The sequence below is a fragment of the Plecotus auritus genome (assembly GCF_963455305.1).
Source record: "Plecotus auritus genome assembly, chromosome: 8".
Taxonomy (NCBI): Eukaryota; Metazoa; Chordata; class Mammalia; order Chiroptera; family Vespertilionidae; genus Plecotus; species Plecotus auritus.
The window spans coordinates 23,309,771-23,332,774 of record NC_137782.1 but is presented as its reverse complement, the minus strand read 5'-3'; the positions used below and the strand labels follow the sequence as shown (position 1 = coordinate 23,332,774).

At 40.6% G+C, this 23,004-nt stretch overlaps 1 protein-coding gene across 4 annotated transcripts in view; it reads left to right on the top strand.

The window, feature by feature from the left end:
* The window catches only part of ZHX3 (zinc fingers and homeoboxes 3), a 117,984-nt gene that overhangs the window by 56,231 nt on the left and 38,749 nt on the right, over positions 1 to 23,004 (top strand). Inside the window, exon 3 of one of the 4 annotated variants that reach the window (XM_080685600.1) lies at positions 3,054 to 3,196. The exons of the other annotated variants lie outside the window; for them this stretch is intronic. The gene's annotated coding sequence lies outside the window, so the exon portion shown is untranslated. The remainder of the gene's footprint in view (positions 1 to 3,053; positions 3,197 to 23,004) is intronic. 4 annotated transcript variants of the gene reach the window in all.

Genomic DNA, 23,004 nt, shown 5'->3' with positions numbered 1-23,004 from the left:
GCTTTCTTACCACTCCCTACCTCTCGTCCCAAGAGGACCAGAGTAACAGGCAGTCCTCAAAGCTTGCAAAGAGAACATTTTCTGGATCTTTGAGGCCTGCCTGTGCCTCTGGTCCTCTGGAGATCAGGGAAAGAGTGGACAGCCAAGTAGAAAGATCACTAGTAGAAAGATCCATGTTAATGGTTGGTGCCAATGATAAATATTAGTTTCTCCTCCCCAGACAACAACACAGTTATCTTTAATAGACTACTTTAATTAGAGAGAATTTTTTAAGTATATTATTTTCTGATTATAAAAGCAATTCATTCTTTTTAAATTGAATTTATTGGGGTGACATTGGTTAATAAAATTTTATATATGTTTCAGGTGTACAATTCTGTAATACATCATCTGTATATTGTATTATGTTCACTACCCCAAGTCAAGTCTCCTTCCATCACCATTTATTCCTCATTTACCCTCTCCTACCTCCTCCCATCCCCTTTTTCCTCAGGTAATCACCATTCTTTCTTATGGTAGATAATCTGAAAAATATACAAAAGCATAATGAAGATAATTGAGATTACTGTTAGTGATATATTCATAGCATTCTTTTTAGGTATTTATTTAAAAATTGTTTTCATAGAGTTGAAGCCATTCTATATATACATTTTATATCTAGCTTTGAACGTATTTATGTATTTACTTATTTATCATGTCTTATAAAATGTAATAGTCTAAATATTTTCCTGTATTAAAATTATTGATAAACATAATTTAACTAGCTATTGATATATCTATTGTATGGACAGTACTCTTATTTTCTACCTATTTCATTGAATTTTAAGTGAGTTTCTTGTGAATAGCATATAGTTGGGTTGTGTTTTTAACCACTCTGCCAGTCACTACTTTTTAATTGGTGTGTTTAGACCATCTACATTTAGGGTAATTATTGATGTACTAGGGCTTGAATCTGCCATTTTATTATTTTGTTTTGTTTCCTGTTTTTCTCTACTTGCCTTTCTCAGAGTTACTTGAAGTTTTTAGGATTTTATCTTGATTTGTGTTTTTTTGTGTATCTGTATCATTTTCTTAGTAGTTGCTGTGGGTATTATGATATACACAATTGACGTATAATAGTCTTACTGGTATCAATATTTTACCACTTGGAGTGAAATGTAAAAAATTTACTTCCATCTAGGTGTCTCTTTACTGCTCCCATTTATTTATTTATTTATTTATTTATTTATTATTTTTTAAATGTGGAACACGTCACGAATTTGCGTGTCATCCTTGCGCAGGGGCCATGCTAATCTTCTCTGTATCGTTCCAATTTTAGTATATGTGCTGCCGAAGCGAGCACCTGCCCCCTCCCTTAAATATAATTATCTTGAGTATCATATGGTGTTTTGATTTTTTCAGTCATTAAATATGATTTATAAAGCTCAAGGAGAAGGATAGTCTATTATATGTATTCATATTCTTTTTATGTTCTTTAAAAGTTTTTGTTTATTGATGAAGAGAGAGAGAGAGAGAGACAGAGACAGAGAGAGAGAGAGAGAGAGAGAGAGAGAGAGAGAGAGAGAGAGAGAGAGAGAGAGAGGAAACATTGTTTTGTTGTTCCACTTATTTATGCATTCATTGGTTGATTTGTGTATGCGCCCTGACCAGGGATTGAACCCACAACCTTGGCATATCGGACCATGCTCTAACCAACTGAGCTACCTGTCCAGGGACTTCTTCTGTTCTTTATTTCTTCCTATTGCTCAGATATTTCTTCTTTTATAATTTCCTTTCTATTTGAAGAACTTCCTTTAGCCATTCTTTAAGGGTAGGTCTTCTAGCGACACATTCTTTTCGTTTTTCTTAGTTCGAGAATATCTTTTCCCCTCTAGTCTTGAAGTACAGTTTCCCCAAATACAGAATTCATGGTTGACAGTTCTTTTCTTTTAACTTTGAAAATTTTGTGCTACTTCCTTCTGGCCCCCATGGTTTCAAATGAGAGATCTGTTGTCATTTGTATTGATGTTTTCTTATAGGCAATATGTTGCTTTTCTCTGCTTCCAAGGGTTTTTCTTTGTCTTTAATTATCAGGAACTTAGGTATCATATGTCCTGGCTATGAATTTCTTTGGGTTTATCCTTTTTGAGATTTGCCCAGCTTTTTGAATCTATAGGTTTATGTTTTTTACAAGGTTTGGGAAATTCTCACTCATTATCTTTTTAAATACTCTTTCATCCCCTCTCTTTCTACTTTCCTTCTGGGACTCTAATGATATGAACATTTGATTTTTTTTTGTTATTGTCTCACAAGTGCCTGAGGCTCTGTTAATTTATTTTCAGTCTACTCTCTTTTGTTCATATTGGATAAGTGTTATTGATCTATCTTCAAGTTCACTTATTCTGTCCTCTGTCATCTCCACTCCATCTAGCAAGTTGATTTTTAAAATATATATATTTCTTTATTGTTTCAGAGAGAGGAAGGGAAAGAGAGAGAGATAAAACCTCAACGATCAAGCCTGCAACCTGGGCATGTGCCCTGACTGGGAATTGAACCCTGACCTCCTGGTTCATGGATTTATGCTCAATCACTGAGCTATTCTGGCTGGGCCATTTAGCAAGTTTTTATTTCTCTTATTTTATCATTCAGTTCTATAATTTTCACTTAGTTCTTTTTCATAACTTCTATTTCTTTAATAGGATTTTCTATTTTGTCATTTGATTCAAGAGAATTTGTAGTTACTTGTTGCAACATTTTAAAATGGTTGCTTTAAAATCTTTTGTAAGCTAATTCTAATATCAGATTTATCTTGATGTTGATATCAGTTTATATTTTCTAACTCAAGTCATGGTTTTCCTAGTTCTTGGTATGTTGGGTCATTTTCAGATCTATTCTGGACATTTGTCAGTTATGTTAGGAGACTCTGGGTCCTATTTAAATTTTTTATTTCAGCAGGAAGTCACCCCAATTAAGTTTAGCACACAGGTTGTATCTACTTTTGTAGGCTGTGATTCCAATGACAATTTACTTTTCAGAGCCTTGACTATTTTGGTCTGCTTGGCTATCTGTTGCAGCTGGGGCTCCCACTGATCCCTGCTGGTGCTAATGGGAGGAGGAGTTTCCCCAGAATCCAGTGGTCGGCAAACTGCGGCTCTTGAGCCACATGCGGCTCTTTGGCCCCTTGAGTATGGCTCTTCCACAAAATACCATGGCCTGGGTGAGTCTATTTTGAAGAAGTGGCGTTAGAAGAAGTTTAAGTTTAAAAAATTTGGCTCTCAAAAGAAATTTCAATCGTTGTACTGTTGATATTTGGCTCTGTTGACTGATGAGTTTGCTGACCACTGCCCTAGACAATGCTGCCTAGTGCCTGTAGGTGAGAGAAGGGAGTCTCCATCCTGCTGGAATGAAGAGTACTTCCTAGGGGCCCTGCAGGGAGGGAGAGTGCTTTCAGCCTGTTTTATTAGTGGGCCCCTGATCTATCCTCCTTGTTGGTGCTTCCAGCTGGCCTGGTATTGTCAGCAGAACGTCCATTCTGTCATGGGGAAAGATATGTCTGGGTTACCTTTGTTGCTGGATTGGGACTTGGGAAACACTGGGCCTGGGTTACATTTTTTAGTTGGATGGAGTGGGGGTGGGAGGTGGTCGTGTCATAAGATGCCCTGCTGCTATGCTGTTCCTCCACTCCTGGGATCTCTAACCTGTTCGCCTTCCCTTTTCTACCTTCTCCTTTGGTTGCCTCTTGTGTTATTTCCAGAATTTATAGCTGTACTTGGGAAGGAGGCTAGGAGAGAAATAAGTTACATCAGCCTGTCTGAACCATGACTGTGTTCTCTTTAACCATTCATCTTTTGGATGATTAGGTTGTTTTAAATGGTGAGTACTGTAGACATCATGACTAGGGTGGGGTGGGGGTAGGGGTTGCTTCCAATAGCCTTGGATTCTGAAAGGCTTCCTTACTCCACAGGCCTGGTTGGCTGCCCAGTACAGGCTGTTATTCATCTGCTTGCTTGGCTGGTGATGTCAGTTCTTTATGTCTGCTTCAAAGGCAGGCATTTCTTGTTGTTCTTATGCTCGTTGAATAATGCAGTAGTTGTCACACTTTCAGTGTGATTAAAACATATTTATAGAGTCTTTTCTTAGAATATCCCTTTGGTCAGTTTTCTTAGTCTTTGGCAAATACTTTATATTAAATTCCACCATGTAAATTGTATTTAACTGTGATTTAACTATGGAATATTTAATTTTTATGTGACCATTTCTATTTCAGGGCTGTAAAACAATGACCAAGATTTTTCATAAATTAGTGTGAAAAGTTTTTTACATTTTCCACTTACAGATGAGAAATTCAAGGTTCTTCCACAGTAAATGTACCTTAAAAAAATCAGAGTGAGAAATTCTTTATATTGGAAGCCATGGTTCCCTTTGTATAGTTTACAATAATAGTTTTGCACAAATAATTTCAGGTTAATATTGCATACCATTTATTCCCACCCATTTCCTTTATTGGCTGTGACACACAGGAATTACGCCCATTGCTTGACTAACCTTTCTGACCTTTTGTTACTTGGCTATAAATTGACTTGGGTCTTTTGCAAAAACACTGTCGGGGAGAGGGGGCGGGGGGAATCTTTTTGTTAGAACCCAGCCAATTCCTGCTTCAGCGCAGAACAGTTTGTTCTCCTGAAGAAATGAGCCAGTTCAGTGAACAGAAAAACATAGCCATAAACTGGCATCACCAAAAATTGCAAAAGTGATTGCCCACGATCATTCCACAGGACAGGAAACTTTATAAAAAAAGACACTTTGGAGAGAAAAATAGTTTTGAGTTCCACGGACTTTAGGGAAATGTAATTGACTTTGTTAGAGTTGTAACCACATAAAGGGTTTCTTTTTCTGAGTTCTAGCAGTCCCCAACATTTTAACATTTTAAATGGGGATGTGGTAGAATTCTCCCTCTGCCATCTCACAGTCACAGACTGCTGTTGTAGCACGTATTCCCACATTCCCACATTCCCACTAGGCTGGAAGCTGCTTCTGTTCAACAATACAACCATTTCCTGAGTGACTGCTCTGTGTAAGACTGAGCCCTGGGTCCATCCCCCAAAAAAGACATTTATAGTGGTCGAGTAAATTATAAGAAAACATAAAAAATAATTACAGTATGGCAGGTGTGGTAACAGAAGAATGTACAAGACACAGAGTCGGTACTTTACGGACTGTCACAGAAGTGGAGTCATTAGAGTGAAGTGTAAAGACTGTCTAGGAGTTTGCCAACTAGATGAGAGGAGAAGATATTCTGGGCAAAGAGAGGAGCCTATGTAAGTTGACAGACGAGTGAGGAGACAGCATGGGAGTTCCAGGCCCTGTAAGTATAATTGCTTGGGTATAAAGTATGGAAGGAAAGGTGTGGTGGACAGTGAAACTGGAGAGTGACAGGGACTGGATATCATGTGTCTCAAATGCCACTTGAAGCCCTTTGAAGTTTATGCTGTGAGCTTTGGGGGCTGTGTTAGGGCTTGAAACAGGGGCATGGCCTAGGTGAGGTAGGGTAGGAAAACGAGGGTTTGTAAAGAGCCAGGAGCTCAGAAAGCACCAGACTGAGGATCTGACAGCAGGCTAAAGTGGGCAGAGTTTATCCTTCAGGGAATCACTTAAGAAAATGATCTCTGTGTTTTGAAAAGGCAGATGTGGTTGTGATGCAGAGGACTGTATTAGGAAGGGTGTGTGTGTGTGTTTGCAGGCAGTAGAAGTCACTGAATTCACAGCCACAGTTGCATGAAAGAGGAGGACAGTGTTCATATCCTTGCACAGGGTCCACAAAGGTGACTGAAGATTGCAGGGGGCCAGGAAGGAGGCAGGAAGCCCAAGACTTCTGCTTAACTCTCAACATGCCCCACAAGGATGCTTTCACATATACTACCTTATTTACTTTTCACAGTGAACCTTACACTGTATACACTGATACCATTTCCAGTTTGAAAAAGAGAATTCTGAACTGTGGAAGATTAAATACTTCATCCAAGACCCAGTGACCTGCACTGGGAAGTTGCCAGGTCAGGGATGGAACTCAGGTTTATCTGACTCCAACCACTATGACAAGCCACTTTGAACAGCACTTGCTATACAACTGAGCCGACCAGTGTTAGCAAGTCTCAAAATGTCTTAAAACTCTCTAAGAGCTATGCCTACAAATACTGCTAAGTAATACTAACCTAATACTTAGATTTTAGTATTAATGCTGATACAATTCATATTTTTAAAGCCTATTTTTCTTTTTCTTGTTAACCTGTCATCCCATGAAAATATCAAATACATGATTAATAGCTCACCATTTCAGAAAAATTGGTGTGGGGGAGGGCCCAACCAAATTAGCAAAAAGTATAAATGACTGCATATACTTAAATATATATAATTTTTTAATGTTCAAGCAAGTGTGTATATGTAACAGTTTATAGACTAACAAACTATGACTTTCAGGAATTAGAAAGCTTCTAGTACTGGCACAAAGTTAATATGGTAATTTTTAGTAAATGTGTGCTTTTAAACTATTGCCCTCCCCCCCCACTTGAGGATATGCCTTTTATTGATTTTAGAAGAAAGGAGGGAGATAGGGAGAGAGAGCAACAGACAGACAGACATCGATTTGTTGTTCCATTTACTTATGCATTCATTGGTTGATTCTTATACTTGGCATATCAGGACGATGCTCTGATCAACGGAGCTACCTGGCCAGGGCTCCAAAAGAGATTAAAGCAAAACCACCTTCAAACAAGTCCCAGGACAAAGGAGTGATTCTTCCTATGAAACATTCATTCTATGCTCATGGGGTCATGAATTCCAGGATTAGGGCCTAGGAGACAGATGGGAAAGAACTAAAAACAAACCTGACGTACTCTGTATCAAAAATATATTTCTGGTTAATGGATCAGTCCCTATTTAGTTACCAAAGGGAAATACTATCCCATTTAGGATTGGAGCCTTGAGGTTCCAGCATCAAAGTCTATAATTATGGAATGTGGCAGGCTTCTCTTCAGCATCTCATTTGACCCTTCATTTGCTTCAGAAAGTGGAACCAGGAAAAAAAAAAAAAAGAGTGTTTTTTGAGATAGAAAAATGCTGAAAATGTGGGGAAAGTATCTAAATCTTAAGCTAAGTCTGAAGTATTATTTTGTGGCATCAATAGTAAAAACAACAACAACAAACAATTGTTGGGCTTTGAAGAAAAATTACTATCTATTATAACAGAGCTGTGGAACTCTAGCATGCTCCCTGCCAAAACAGAGATTATATATAGCACAGGGAAGAAAGAGCCCTGCTTTGCTCCAGTGGCTGCTGAGCGGAGTGGGAGAAGCACTTATGTAACTGGGTGTGCTCATTAGTTCTGCTGTAAATCCACACAGCTGGGCCTTGGCCGGGCCTTTGTTCTCCTCAATATTAACTCTTGCTTGCTTCCTCTGTGGCTTTGGGGGCTGGGCCTCACACATAAGGAAATGCTGGAGACCCAGAACCCAAAACACAGCCCCTGACCATCTGGCCTAGTGAAGCAGACAGACAAGCAAGCAGCTACGGCTCACCTGGAGCAGGAAGCTGTGGGCTTTGGAGCCCAGAGGAGGCACAGCATGGAGGAACTGCCAACCATGCCTGGGGCCTGTGGTCATACTGGGAGGCCCCTCGTCTGTCAACAAAGAGAAATTACTTCACCTTATATTCCTCTACTATAAAAAGATGATAATACCCACACTATTTGTAGATATGAAGCTCTAAAACAGAATGAATGGTCATGTGATGCACCCTACCCAGAATATGCATTTCTCTGCCTCTTTACTGTCCTCAAATCCCCCAGGTCCAATTGTACTTATTTTCCTCTTTACTGAGCAACAAAGCCCCCTTTGTAAACTCTTGTCAGAACTTCTCTTGAACCTCAAAATTCTCTCACTTTCACCCCCTTCTCCTTTTTCCTTCCAGCCTCCCAGGAGTAAGTATCCCAATTCCTGTCTACTTTTCCTGGCAACAGCAAGCAGGCTGAGGATGAGAGGTGCAGGAGTGGGAAGAAAGGGTGACACTGTAGTCCTAGACACATGTCCACTCAGTACTTTTCCTAATCCAGGTCCCCTCAAACCCTCCCAAATAGGTTTGGGAGTTCCGGGCTCCTGTAGCATTCCCCGTGTCTTCTTTTCTTGCTTCCATTTACTGAAAGGAGAAAAGAGAATAAGAGTTTTGCCCTTCCCAAATGGCCTAGGCCTAGAGTCATTTCTCTCTTCCTGTGGACATTTTACTCCCAGCCAGGATCCTGCTGGGCATTCTTCCAGTGGACCCCATTGTGGGATCACCTTTGGCTCCATTTGTCCTAATGTCATCTGAGTCCATAGCTGAGGGAGCTGATGAAAGGGCACCCGGGGCACACATTGTTCCCTCTCCTGTCTGGTTCATGGACTCTCCTTCTTATACTAGTCTTTCCCAGGCCCCACATCCAGCCAGGCCCCAGTTGCTGACACACACTTCTTCGTCTAAGGCAAATGTCTGGAGTCTTTTTTAACTGTCACAACAAGGGGGTGGGTGAGATGTGCTAGTGGCACCTAGTGGATAAAGGTTAGGGACATTGCTAAATTTCCTATAATGCACAGTCCCTCCCTCCCCTGAACAAAGATTTATCTGGTCTAAACTGTCAATACCAAGGATGAGAAACCCTGATCTAAGAGGTTTCCCATACGTCCCTTTACATGTTTGCCTGCTTCCATGTCTGCGTTGGGGGGCTCTTGTTAACCTCAAAAGCTCTTCCTCCCCAGGGAATGGCTTCACCTGTCTAAAGTCTTTCCTCATCCCTATTCTATTAGAGTTGATCCTCACCCTAGGGTTTCTAAACCTCTTGTGTTCATTCATTGCAACACTTACCATCCTCTGCCTTCCGATAGCCCTTTTTAACCTAGTTTATTCTATCTCTTTTGAGAGCAGAGTAGGAACTTGGCTATAATGAGGATGACCATTCACATCCTTTTATATAATAACTAGATGCCCGATGCATGAAATTCGTGTGGGGGGTGGGGGAGGGGTCATCCCTCAGCCTGCACCCTCTTGCAATCCGGTACCCCTCGCTCCTAACTGCCTGTCTGCTCGCTCCTTACCGCTTGCCTGCTTGCTCCTAACTGCCCACCTGCTCGCTCTTTGCTGCTTGGCTCGCTGCTCCTTAGCTGCTACCTCAGAGGCGGGAGAGGCTCCTGCCACCACCACTGCACTCGCCAGTCATGAGCATGGCTTCTGGCTGAGCAGTGCTCCCACTGTGGGAACACACTGACCACCAGGGAGCAGCTCCTGCATTGAGTGTCTGCGCCATGGTGGTCAGTGCATGTCACAATGACCCGTCATTCTGGTTGTTCTGCCGTAATGGTTGCTGGGCTTTTATTATATAGATGTTCCAAGGCCCCAAGCACTGCACTAGGAGAGTCAATGGCACAGTGTGGAATAAACATCAAGAGATTCAGTCTGGTACCCAACTATAACATTCCAGCTCCATGACAATAGATATAACCTCCCTGAGCTTTTGCTTCCACACAGGTAAGATAGAGGTAGTAATACCCATTTTCTAGAATTGTTGAAGCTATGAGGATTTGTTAGCGCAGAACCTGGCACACAGTGGTCAGTCAAATGTGGGTTGAAACTGAAAAATGAATTCAGGGTTCCAGATGTGACCCTGAAAACAGAGTTCTTTCCCATTTCACTCTTGACAGCAATCTTAATTCCAGATAGCACCTCACCATTACACCTTATGAGAATGAGCACCAGGCCAGTAGCACATCCTATTTACTGGAGAAGTACTGGAGTATTGAGACTTTCCCCTAATCCCATGGAAGCAGAGGAAATCCCATACATTTCTGACTGCCCATTGTTTTATAAGGAGATATTTCTACCCCTCTTGGAACTTGGGCCCTAGAACCATGCCCTGAAGTTTGGGTGGTCTGCCCTGACTTGAAGTAACCAAAGTCAGCTGCTTTGTAAGGGGGCTGCTGAGGCACTAGAGGGACACTGCATCCATTCACTGCCATGACTTCCTGGTACGTGGAGACCAGCACAGAGGAAGTAGTATTACATTTTGTTCAGACATTATATTACCTCTTTCCACACTGTTAGAGGTTAGTGACTATTGATCCTGTGGGCAAAGGCAATGTTCATATACTCCTAGAGCTGGGTTATAAAAACCATATAAATATCCAACCGTGCAAATACCATCTTGGATTTGCCCAGAGAATTTCAAATGTACTTCCTACATATGGCCTTATTTTTAGAACAGAGAGGAAGTCTATGCACATCAAAGAAAACTAATTCCATCTTTGGGACAGCTATGTCCTAAGGCCTGCAGAAATGTTATTGGCCTTCCATTTTTGTCAGCAGCTAAAGAATGAAGAAATACTACATGAGTAGGTCATGGGTCAGAGGCAGGGGATAGATGGTAAATGATCCATTGGACATCAGCATTCACAGGGCTCACCCAACTAATTCATCATGTGAGGACAAGCTCATTTTTAGAAATTTGATACATAAGAAGGAGTCTAAGATAAATCAGTGCCTTTTCTTTGCAGTAAATTAGATCATTTGAAAGGAAAGCATCTGGACCATTTCATCTCGGCCCTGTGCTTAGATTTACTGTCACATCCTCTGCCTTCCAGAGGATCAACGTAAAGGTAGCTTTTTTGAGTGTTTCAGTGTATCGTTCCAAACTTAGCCTGTTCTCCTCACCTTTACCCATTTTCCCTTATATAGAGTTCCAAGATGTATTTCTCCTTGAGTTTACCTCCAAGAAAATTTGCCTCTCTGTAAGAATAAACATTAGTCTTTGTTAAATGATCAAGTGTCACTCAAAATGCACTTCCGTGTTTGCCCTTGATACTGGAGATCTGAGTCAAGTTCAGTACCAGGCGAGGTGTGGAGGACATTATAATTGTCCCCATCCCAACATCTCTTCTACTCCCCCCTCCCTTCCATAGCAAACAGACAGTGTGTATGTCTTCTGATGGAGAAGGATTGGTCCCACCCTCAGTTCCAGGATGGGTCTTGATTGTCTAAACTCAATCATGTAACTCCTGCATGTTGCCGCAGTGATTAACCCAGTAGCAGTCAGTGCCTAGGGCAGCCGTGGGCAAACTACGGCCCGCGGGCCGGATCCGGCTGTTCTATCCGGTTCTCTTGGTCTCCCCTCTGCTCCTTTACTTTGAATTTATATTAGTTCACACAAACACTCCATCCATGCTTTTGTTCCGGCCCTCTGGTCCAGTTTAAGAACCCATTGTGGCCCTCGAGTCAAAAAGTTAGCCCACCCCTGGTAGGGGGTTAGTTCAGGGCTGGCCTGTGTGACCCAGTTCAGGCCATCAGAATGTTTGCTGAGGACTTTGGGAAGAAGACTCCTCGATGTTTTAAGAGGTCTTCCCAAAACCAACCCTCTCTCAGTCCTGAATGGTGGGGACATGAAGCCTGGGACTGCTGTCGCCTCTTGCAGTGATTAGGGAAGCTACCCCTAGGAGGCAGCTAATGAAACAGAAAAACAAAACAAAACACACAGGCCCTTGCTTTCGTTATAAAGCAACTGAACCAGACCCCACCTCCGGACTTTCCACTTATGTATGCCGGTAAACCCACTTTATTATGTAAGCCATTTTGAATTGATTTTCATTACTTGTACTTTAGAATTCAAAATCGAGATACATTTCCTTTTATTTTGTGTATTTTAGTGATTCTAATCTGTGGACTAAGCTTCTACCTTGGAGGAGGGGAAAGTATGAATTACTTATGTATTTCTTCAAATTAAAGAAATTTCTTGCCTACATATTAATATTTTTCATATTTATCTGAAGGTTTTGCACAAATTTAGGTAAAACTACTGAATTTATAGGTTTCTGTTATGTGTTTTTACAATGAACAGATGTTAAAAGCATCATGTACATTTCTTCAAAAATGTTTTTGGTAGGGAAGTCATTGCTTAGGTGTTTCCTTCTTCCTCCTTATCTTTCTTCCCCTTTTCTTTCTCTCTCTCTTTCTCTAAACTATTTATCACCCATTTCTTTTCTATTTAGCCTTATCTCAATCTCTGTTATAAAAGAAATTCTAATTAATTTTGTTTAGATGGCTACATTAAGATTCAGCTTAACTTTTCAGACCCTGTACCTATGAGTTCTACACACATGCAAACAAATTCTGGGTATTGAGTGCTTTAGTATCAAGGGACCCAAACTTAATACTAAATCCCATGCAACAAAATAAGTACTGGATGGGAACCTTGTAATCATAGCCCCCTTCTTTTGCTAGTAAAGCAGAACACTGCAGGTGTAATTGATGTATATGCCCACAGTGTGCATATCACTATTGCAGAAACTGAATAGTCTGGCACTGAGCCCTACCTCAGAGATCTTGCATTTAGAGAAAAGATGTATACCAGACACTATATGATCCAGGCCTATTTTTATAAAGGAACATATCAGTAGACCATTCTGGAACCTCTTTCTTAGAATTACTTTACCAGAGCCCTTTGGAACCTTATGTTTAATAAATGTCAATCATTGCTATTATGAAATACTAGAGGCCTGGTGCATGACATTTGTGCACTGGGGTGGGGGTGGGGTGGGTCCCTCAGCCTGGCCTGTGCCTTCTTGCAGTCTGGGACCGCTTGGGGGATGTCCACGTGCCTACTTAGGCCCGCTCCCTGCAGGGCAGGCAGACATCCCACAAGGAGTCCTTAGTGCTGCCGAGGAGGCGGGAGAAGCTCCCACCACTGCTGCTGCGCTCACCAGCCGAGAGCCCGGCTCAGGGCTTCTGGCTGAGTGGCGCTTGCCCTGTGGGAGCACACTGACCATCAGGGGGCAGTTCCTGTGTTGAGCTTCTGCCCCCTGGTGGTCAGTGTGCGTCATAGCGACCGGTTGTTCTGCCGTTTGGTCGATTAGCATATTAGAGTGTTATTATATAGGATGCTATTTGCTAATAAAACATATTGTTCAAATGCCTGTTTCCTTACCTTTTCTATTCTACCACTGATTTTTTTCCTTTCTTTATTGATTAAGGTATTACATATGTGTCCTTATCCCCCCGTTGCCCCCCACCCCGCTCATGCCCTCACCCCCCCCCCCAGTGTCTGTGTCCATTGGTTATGCTTATATGCATGCATGCATGCAAGCCCTTTGGTTGATCTCCCGCCCTTACCCCTCCCCTCCCCTACCTTCCCTCTTAGGTTTGAGCATCTTATCGATGATTCTCTGTCTCTGGATGTTTTTATTCATCAGTTTATGTTGTTCATTATATTCCACAAATGAGTGAGATCATGTGATATTTATCTTTCTCTGACTGACTTATTTTGTTTAGCACAATGCTCTCCAGGACTATATATGCTGTTGGAAATGGTAGGAGTTCCTTCCTTTTTACAGCAGCATAGTATTCCATTGTGTAGATGTACCACAGTTTTCTAATCCACTCATATGCTGATGGGCATTTAGGCTGTTTCCAAATCTTAGCTATTGTAAATTGTGCTGCTGTGAACATAGGGGTGCATATATCCTTTCTGTTTGGTGTTTCTATTTCTTGCCCTAGAAGATGGGCAGAGGCTAAAGCTGTATCTCTTTATCACTATGCCTCTATCACTCAGCATACATGGAGAACAAACCAAGGGGAAGTAGATAGAAGAAGGTGTTTGGGATTTACAGGTCCAGGGCTCTGCTCTTTTAAATCCTAGTCATGCATATGAACTAATCACTTAGCTTATTCATTAAATTTTGTATCTATTTCTTGCCCATCAGATATATTCCTAGAAGTGGGATCACTGGGTCAAATGGGTTCCATTTTTAGTTTTTTGAGGAAACTTCATACTGTTCTCCACAGTGGCTGTACCAGTCTGCATTCCCACCAGCAGTCTAGCACTGATTCTTGATCAGTAATTCTCAGCCTATTGTTTTGAACAATACACAGCAGAGTTTTGACATAGAAACACAATTTTGACATCCCTCCCAGCCATGCACACACAGAATTTGCTGCAAGAAAAACATTATAATAATTCATAGTTATAACTCATGGAAAAGAGGCTGCTGCTGGCTCTACATAGATATAAGCAAGCTAGCTGAGCTCTATTTGTTTCTTTCCTCCTAAATAAAGTATAGCTGAATGCAAAGGAGAGAGACTTCTTATAAGGACAACCTTGAATTGTCACCCAGTTGGTTCAAAACAAAACATATGAATGCTGGTATTTCATGTCACCAGTGACAAAGGCTCACTGGGCTCCCCAGCAGTTGCCTGGCCCTGCATGCTGCTTCTAGAATGCCAGTGGGAAGGCCAGGCTGAGATGGCCAGCTGGCTGTGGAGTCCTTATTCTAAGACTGTGCTGCCACTTTCTTGTGACACTGGAGTCAGAAGCAAAAAGTGTTTGCTGCCAGTGACCGAAAGGACTCTATTCAAGCAGTGACCTATTTTTGCTCTGTAATCAGGTTGGGTTTCTCTTTTTCCCTGGAGAGGCAGCAATCTCACATTCTTCTGAGTATGCGAGAAGCCAATTCCTTGTTACCTCTTTGGCTTGGTTGTTTCATTTTACCAAAGGTCACTCTTAAATGGGGACAAGAATATCTGCCATCTTTCCCCAATTAGAGGATGGGAGTTGATTTAGGAGAAAGTGAAAGGATAGGAAAGCATGAACCAGACGAAGATGGATAGCTTATGAGGAAGAACAAAACAAGGGGAAGTAGATAGAGGAAGGTGTTTGGGATATACAGGTCCAGGGCTCTGCTCTTTTAAATCCTAGTCATGCATATGAACTAATCACTTAGCTTATTCATTAAATTTTGTTTGAGCTCCATGTATGCTGAGTGATAGAGGCATAGTGATAAAGAGATACAGCTTTAGCCTCTGCCCATCATCATGTGAAAGGGGAAGATTGTACCCAAGTTAATGCATTGTCTGTAGTGCTACAAGGGAGATGGGCACAGGGCAATGCTGCTGATTAGCTGGCAGGGACCATGTCAGAGGAATACATGCTTGAGCTTCCCAGCCAGACCACTGGCCTCCTAGTGCTCTCCATTCCAGCCTGTTCTCACCTCCCTCAGACCAGGGTCTGGTCTGCTTTGTTTTTGTTTGTTTGATGTCACTTGGGTGTGTTCCGTATATAATGTGTAGGGGTCAGATTGTTCAGGTGTGTTTCTCATGTCTCCTCAAGGAGACCTTTGGGACAGGAGGAATTGTCCCAAGTGGTGATGTGCCAGGGGCTATTCTTTATTTTTTAGGCCTTGGGGTATTTACACCTAGAATGGTGTGTGCTCCTGTGTCCTCTGCCTAGACAACATCTTCTCACCCTTAAGACCTGCTCCCACAGGATTTATGTCTTGTTCTGATGTCCTGAGCAAGATAGTTCTTCTCTGGTGTTTTCACTGCCCTTTACTTTTCCTCTGTTAGTACGTAGAGCTTTGAGTTTCAATTTATCTATTTGCACCTGTATCTCTGTCTCCCCCACTGGATTGTGAATCTCAGACACAGGGCCTGTGTTGTGTTTATCTAGGACACAGCAGCTGCTTAACTGTAGTGAGTCACATGAATGAAGTATGTGTGTCACTTAAATGAAGTTCCCACCCAGAACCAAGATGACTAAAGATATGGAGAGGAATGCAAAACATTCTTGATTGATTCTCAGACTTTTTGAGCTGGTTGAATGTCTTTTGTATTTGAAAATAAAAGGAAGGTAGATGGATAAAGTTTTTAAGCACATATCCTCAGAGGATGGCTGCTGGCATTCAGGAGACAAAGAGATCCAGATTGGTAAGGAAGGGCTCTATACATTATGACAGAGAGGGGGACATGTCGAAAGAACACCCTGTTTAGGTGTCCCCTAACTTTTGTATATGATGTACTTCTGAATGCAGGGCAAAATTGAACTGATCTGGTGGATAGCATCGTCATGCCTCAGCATGAAATGTTCATGTGCCAGCTGAATGCAGCATTCAAAAGGTGATGGGGAAGCAGCCATGTTTAATGTTTACAGAAGTTAGGTTGCCTGTTTAAGAGCCTTCCTGGTACCAAAGGGGGAAATACATAGTACATGCTTGATAAAGATGGATCTAGCAACTAAATGAACACTAGGACCAGCCTGGTATATGTTTCTCTTGATTCTATCATGGTTTGGGCCTTATATTTTGAGAAATACTGATATATTTCAAGAATCTTCCTTGATTGAAAGACAGTTATGTACACCAGAGGGTGCTGTGTTTCAACTTTCATATCTTTAGTTCTTTTCCATTCCTATGGTTGTATGTTACTTGATTCATTTGAAGATTAGCCAGTTGAGGATATGCCCTCAACAAAGGATTATGAAGGCTTAACCACACTCTATCCATTTGCTGCTGCTTTAGCATGATAAAAGCATTTGGAAGTGGCCACTACATACTCCTTGGATCTGCTTTACTGTGTACTAGTTCTTAGCCATTAAGTTCTTTCTTTAAAACTAGACTTTTCTTATGCTGCAGCTTAAGTCCATTTTCAGTATTCTTTCTTTGATGGAAATGGAGAACATCTGGTCACCATCATCTGTATAATAACAATGATTGAAGATGGTTATTAAGTCACCCTTCGGCCTTTTCTCTTGTCTAGGCAAAATTGTCTCTGTTCCTGTGGCCATTCCCCATAAATCTCATTTTCCAACTCTTTAATCATCTTGGTGGCTTTCTTTGGAAACTACATCAAAGGCTCAGTTTTAGTGCCTCTATTCTGGTGGGATCTGGGCTTTCAGCTAATGGATATGGAATGTGGTTGTTTTAACCATCCAGTTTCCGTAGCCAATCCCCACATTTCCAAGACAATCAGAATCTACTAACCATTAAGGGGCTAATTATTATCACTTAATTGTGACATGCTTTATAAATATTAAGGTATTGATTTAATATAAAACACAAATTTTAGCTTGTAAATAAATCTAGCTATTGACTGATACACTTTTGCAGCCTAGTTTGTTGCATTTAGGATAGTTTCCTATGCTGTCTGATTGTTAAGTGGCCATGTTATCTCTTATTGGAGGATATGAATTTTGTTGTGTTTCCTTCATTCATTATTCACTCAACATATATGAGTGCCTACTGAAACAAAACATGGTTCTTTACTTAAAGGAGCTCACAATCTAGGAAAGTCAAATACGTGCTCAAAAAGAAAAAATTACAAAATGAGTGCAGAGTACTGTAAAGGGTGACTTAAGTACAGTGGAAGTTTAGAAAGGCTTCCCTGAAGGTGTCATATTTGACATGGGTCTGAATGTGAATTAGTCTTCAGGGATAAAGGAGTTAAAGAAAACTCTCGTGCCCAAGCTGGTTTTGCTCAGTGGATAGAGCACTGGTCTGTGGACTGAAGGGTCCCGGGTTTGATTCCAGTCAAGGGCACATGCCCAGGTTGCGGGCTCAATCCCCAATAGGGGGCGTGCAGGAGGCAGCTAATCAATTACTCTCTCTCATCATTGATGTTTCTCTCTCTTTCTCTTCCTTCCTCTCTGAGTTCAATAAAATATATATTTAAAAAAACAGGCCGCTCTTGTGAGGTGACTCTAGTACACATGAAGGCTGGTATGTCAGGGTGCATGCAGCGAACTAGGTGTAGCCAAGTATGAACTTGAGTGGCTGATGCCAGACTGAGAAACTGCCCGTGTCAAGCCAACAGGTATCCAACAGAAATATAATGTGAGCTGCATATGTCATTTTATAATTCTAGGAGCAATATTTTAAAAAATAAAAATAAATAGGAAATGAGCTATCAAGCCTTGGAAAGACATGGTGGAACCTTAAATGCATATTGCTAAATGAAAAAAGCCAATCCCAAAAGGCTGTGTACGGTTAACAATGTGATTCAAACTGTGTGACATTCTTGTCGCCCCACGCAGCCTGCTGTTCAGTTGTTTGGTCATCCCTCACTAACCCCCCTTACGGCCTTGTTGCCCCACGCAGCCTGCTGTTTGGTCGTCCTTCTAGTTGTTTCGGTTGTGACGGCCCCTGGCTTTTTATATATTAGGATGCATACACACACACACACACACACACACACACACACACACACACATAATATGTTTTTATTGATTTCATAGAGAGGAAAGGAGAGGGAGAGAGAGATAGAAACATCAGTGATGAGAGAGAATCATCAATTGTCTGCCTCCTGCATGCCCCTTACTGGGGATCAAGTCTGAAACCCAGGTATGGTTCATGAGTCAACACTTAACCACTGGGCCACACCAGCCAGGCTGTACTAAGTTTTTGAAATATAGTCTAAACTTTATATTACAGCACATCTCAACTTGCACTAGCCACATTTGAAGTGCTCAAATAGGCATATGTGGCTAGTGGCTGCTGTATTAGACCGAAATGGTCTTCAAGACTGAAACCTGAGTTTCAATTGTCATCTACACCACTCTCCTGCTCCCTGAGCACTGTAGTAACACAAAAGGAAGGGGGCTTGCAGACTATCATTTAATCCCATGGTGTCAGTTGTTGTTCACACTGCATGGTGGCCCAAGTTCAGAGCATCTAGAGCAGTGGTTCCCAACGTGGGGCACATGCCCCACAGGGGGGCAATTTGATTTTTAAAGGGGGCAATTCGAGAATGAGTTATTGACAGTGAATTTTTTGCATTTCTTATGGTCTAGGGCCTCATATAGTATATAAATATATATACATTTCAGTTCTCTATTATATGTTTTGAAACTTTATTTGTATTTTTTCATATTATTATTTTAATAGTGATTTCTTCCACAGTACTTCAACTGTCCTTTCGTTCTTTTATTTTCCTCTTTCATGGATGCCATGTTCTTTGGAAGCTTGTTTAGACCAAGTTAATGGCCTTTTAGGCTTCCTCCATGTGAATAGGAGTTCACTTTTTGAATAATAAGCATTATATGTCACAGGGCGGGGGCATCAGGATTTTAGAGATGCTTAGGTGGGGCATGACCAAAAAGAGATTGGGAACCACTGATCTAGAGCAACTTTATCCAGTAGAAATATGATGTAAACCACATGTGTTATTTAAAATGTTTTAGGAACCACATTGACAAAGTAAAAAGAAACAGATGAAATTAATTTTAAGAATTATTTAATCCAATATATCCCAAATATTGTTTCAACATATATTTAATCTTAAAACTTATTAATGAGGACATATATACCAGTGAAATAGAATAGAAAGCCCAGAAATAAATCTTTACACATATGGTCAAATGACTTTTGACAAGATTCAAGTCTTTTTCACAACTAGTGTCCAGAAACCTAGAATGATGTTGGTCCTTTTCCTTACACCATATATAAAAATTAATTTAAAATAGATAAAGACCTAAATGTAAGAGCTAAAACTATAAAACTCTTAGAAGAAAAGATAAGGGAAAAGTTTCATGACATTTGATCTGGCATTTATTTCTTGGATATAATACCAAAGACAAGGCAGCAAGAGAAAAAAAAAATAAATTTCATTACATCAAGATTAAAAACTTATGTGCTTCAAAGGACATATTCAATAGAGTGGAAAGTTGACCTATGGGATGGAAGAAATTATTTGCAAATCATATATCTAATAAGGGGTTAATATTCAGAATATATAAAGAATTCCTACAAGTCAACAACAAAATACAACTTGATTTAAAAATGGGCAAAGGACGTGAATAGACATTTCTCCCAGGAAGTTGTATAAATGGCTAATAAGCACATGAAAATATTTTCTATATCACTAATCATTAGGGAAATGCAAATCAAAAGCACAGCAAGATACCACCTCGCACCCATTAGGATGGCTACTATAAAAAACAACAAACAGAAAATAACTAATGTTGTCATGGATTTGGAGAAATTGGAACCCTTGTCACTGTTAGTAGGAATGTAAAATGGTATAGTTTCTATGAAAACAGTATGGCATTTCTCAAAAAGTTGAACATAGAATTACTATTTGATCCAGCAATTACACTTCTGGGTAAAATTTTACCTCTGGGTATATGTCCAAAAGAATTAAAAGCAAGGACTCAAGGAAATATTTGTACACCCAGGTTCACAGCAGCATTATTCACAATAGCCAAAAAATTGAAGCAGCTCAAGTGGCCATTGATGGATGAATGGATAAATAAAATGTGGTATATACAATATAATGGGCTATTATTCAGCCTTACAAAGGGAGGAAATTGATACAACATGGTTAAATCTTGAAGACTTATGCTAAGTAAAATAAGCCAGTCGCTAAAGGACATATACTGTATCATTCCACTTATATGAGGTACCTAGAATAGTCAAATTCATAGACAGAAAGCAAAATGGTAGTTTTCCAGGGCTGGGAGGAGAGGGAATGAGTTCTTATTTAATGGGTACAGAATTTCTGTTTTGCAAGATGAAAAGAGGTCTAGAGATGGATGGTGGTGATGGTTACACAACAGTGTGAAGGTACTTAGTGTTACTCAACTGTCCACTTAAAAATGGTTAAGAGAGTAAATTTTATGTTATGTGTATTTTGCCACAATATTTTTTAAAAATCCCCTCCTTCTAAAAAAAAGATGTAAGTACTTTTGAGACCATAAAATTTCAGATAGGAAAAGATAAAAAGAAAGGAGGCATGAGTAAAGGGACTAAGAAAAAAATTAGAAACTACAAAAAAATATAAGCATATTGATTTAAAAAGCTGATCTAAAAAATACGAGATCAAGGTTTTATCCCATTGTTGGCAGAAGCCAGGCTTGTGAGCACTTATAGTGGGGATTCCAGGTCCCAGCCAGGAGATTTCTGATCAGGATTGTTACAATGAGTCTGTGGAAGCAAACCCCCAATGACTTCTTAAAGCAAATCACTGAAGACCAATGGCAGTAAAACTAAATTCTTGAGTGGATTATCAAAGGGTCCTGGCTTGCCTGGATGGTTGCATAAAGATAGTCTTGGGAAGAATATATAAATGGACAACTGAAGAATAAGTATGGGGATGCATTTATCTGAGGAAACAATGTGTGATACATGAGCACACAGAAGAGAAGGACGTGAAAACATCAAGAATACAGTATTTTTGCCAGACTGGTGTGGCTCAGTGGTTGAGCATCAGCCTATGAATCAGGAGATCATGGTTCGATTCCCGGGCAGGGCACATGCTCAGGTTGTGGGCTCTACTCTCAGTAGGGGGCTTACAGGAGGCAGCCAATCAATGATTCTCTCATCATTGATGTTTTTATCTCTGTCTCTCTCTCCCTTCCTCTCTGAAATCAATAAAAATATATAAAAAAAGAATATAGTACTTTCATTCTTGGATATATATGAAATTTTGGGTTTTTTTTTAATATATTATAAAAAGTATATTGTTTTTTTACAGAGAGGAAGGGAGAGGGATAGAGAGTTAGAAACATTGATGAGAGGGAAACATTGATCAGCTGCCTCCTGGACACCTCCTACTGGGGATGTGCCCGCAACCAAGGTACATGCCCTTGACCGGAATCGAACCTGCGACCTTTCAGTCTGCAGGCCAATGCTCTATCCACTGAGCCAAACCAGTTAGGGCTTGGGGTTTCTTTTTGATATAATTTGTTAGGAATTTTTTGGGGTTCTTTTTGATATAATTTGTTGTATTTCATAATAGTTGCTGATTTTTCAGTGATGCATGAGTAAGATAAATGTATAAAATTGTGGATTTAATTATAAAAAATTCTTTAATATTTAAGTTTCAGTCATTTTCTTTTACCTCTACGTCAGTGTGCAGAATGTAAAAATTGTTTAAAAAAAAGAAGATACCAGATCAGTTCTTTTCCTCTTTAAAATATATTTTTATTGATTTCAGAGAGGAAAGGAGAGGGAGAGAGAGAGATAGAAACATCAATGATGAGAGAATCATTGATTGGCTGCCTCCTGCACGCCCTCCACTGGGGATCGAGCCCGCAACCTGGGCATGTGCCCTTGACTGGAATCGAACCCGGGACCTTTCAGTCCGCAGGCCGACACTCTATCCACTGAGCCAAACCAGCTAGGGCTCCTCTTTAAATAAAGAACTCTGTACTATTAAAAAATAATTGAGATATTTTATACTCCTTTTCATACTAAGTCTTCACACCTAGTGTGTATTTTACCCTATCATACATCTCAATTTGGACAAGCCACACTTGAAGTACTGAAGAGCCACATGTGGCTAGTGGCTATTGTATCAAACAGCATAGGAATAGAATCTTCTGATTGGAAGTAGGAATTACAGGAGGAATTCTTTAAACCAATGAGACATGAATAGATTTGTTTTTGAGGATGTTGACTCTGTTGATAATGTTAGAGATGGACGGAAGAGGAGAAAGAACTAAGGGCTGGGAACTTGAAGGGTTTTTGTAGGACTTCAAGCCAAAACCAACAAAGGACTGAATTATGGTAAAAGACACAAAGATAATGCCAATAGCCATTGCCTGTGGTGTCCTTGCTATGTGTCAGGCATGGTGTTGCATCCCTCACACCCATATCTTTTTGTTTGTTTATTTGTTTGCTTATTAATCCTTACCCAAAGATATTTTTCTATTAATTTTTAGAGAGAGTAAAAGTGGGGATGAAACGGGGAGAGATAAACATAGATGGGAGACACAAACATCGATAGGTTGTCTTCCCTGGGGAGACACGCACCCTGACTGAGGCTGGGGACGATTCTGCAACCCAAGTATGTGGCCTTGCCGGGAATCTAACCTGTGACCCTTTGGTGCTTGGGTTGATGCTCTAACCATTGGGCACTCACCCAGGGCATTCATACCAGTATCATAATTCTTGCAAGAACTCTGAGAGATGGAGGCTATTATCTCCACCTACAAAGAGGAGGAAATGAGGACATAGAAGGTACAAGTACTGTGCTTGTGTTCCAGAGCCCATAAGTAGCAGAATCAGGATATAAACCAGGCCTGTCTGGCTCCTTTGGACTGTGTCTCACACGGATGGAGACAAGAGGTCAGATCTGAAATATTCTTAGATTTATAGGATGTGATAGCAGCTGGATAAGACAAAGACATGAGGGCTGCATAAAGGACACACAAGTGATTTGGAGATCGGATCTCTTGCTTGGAAATCT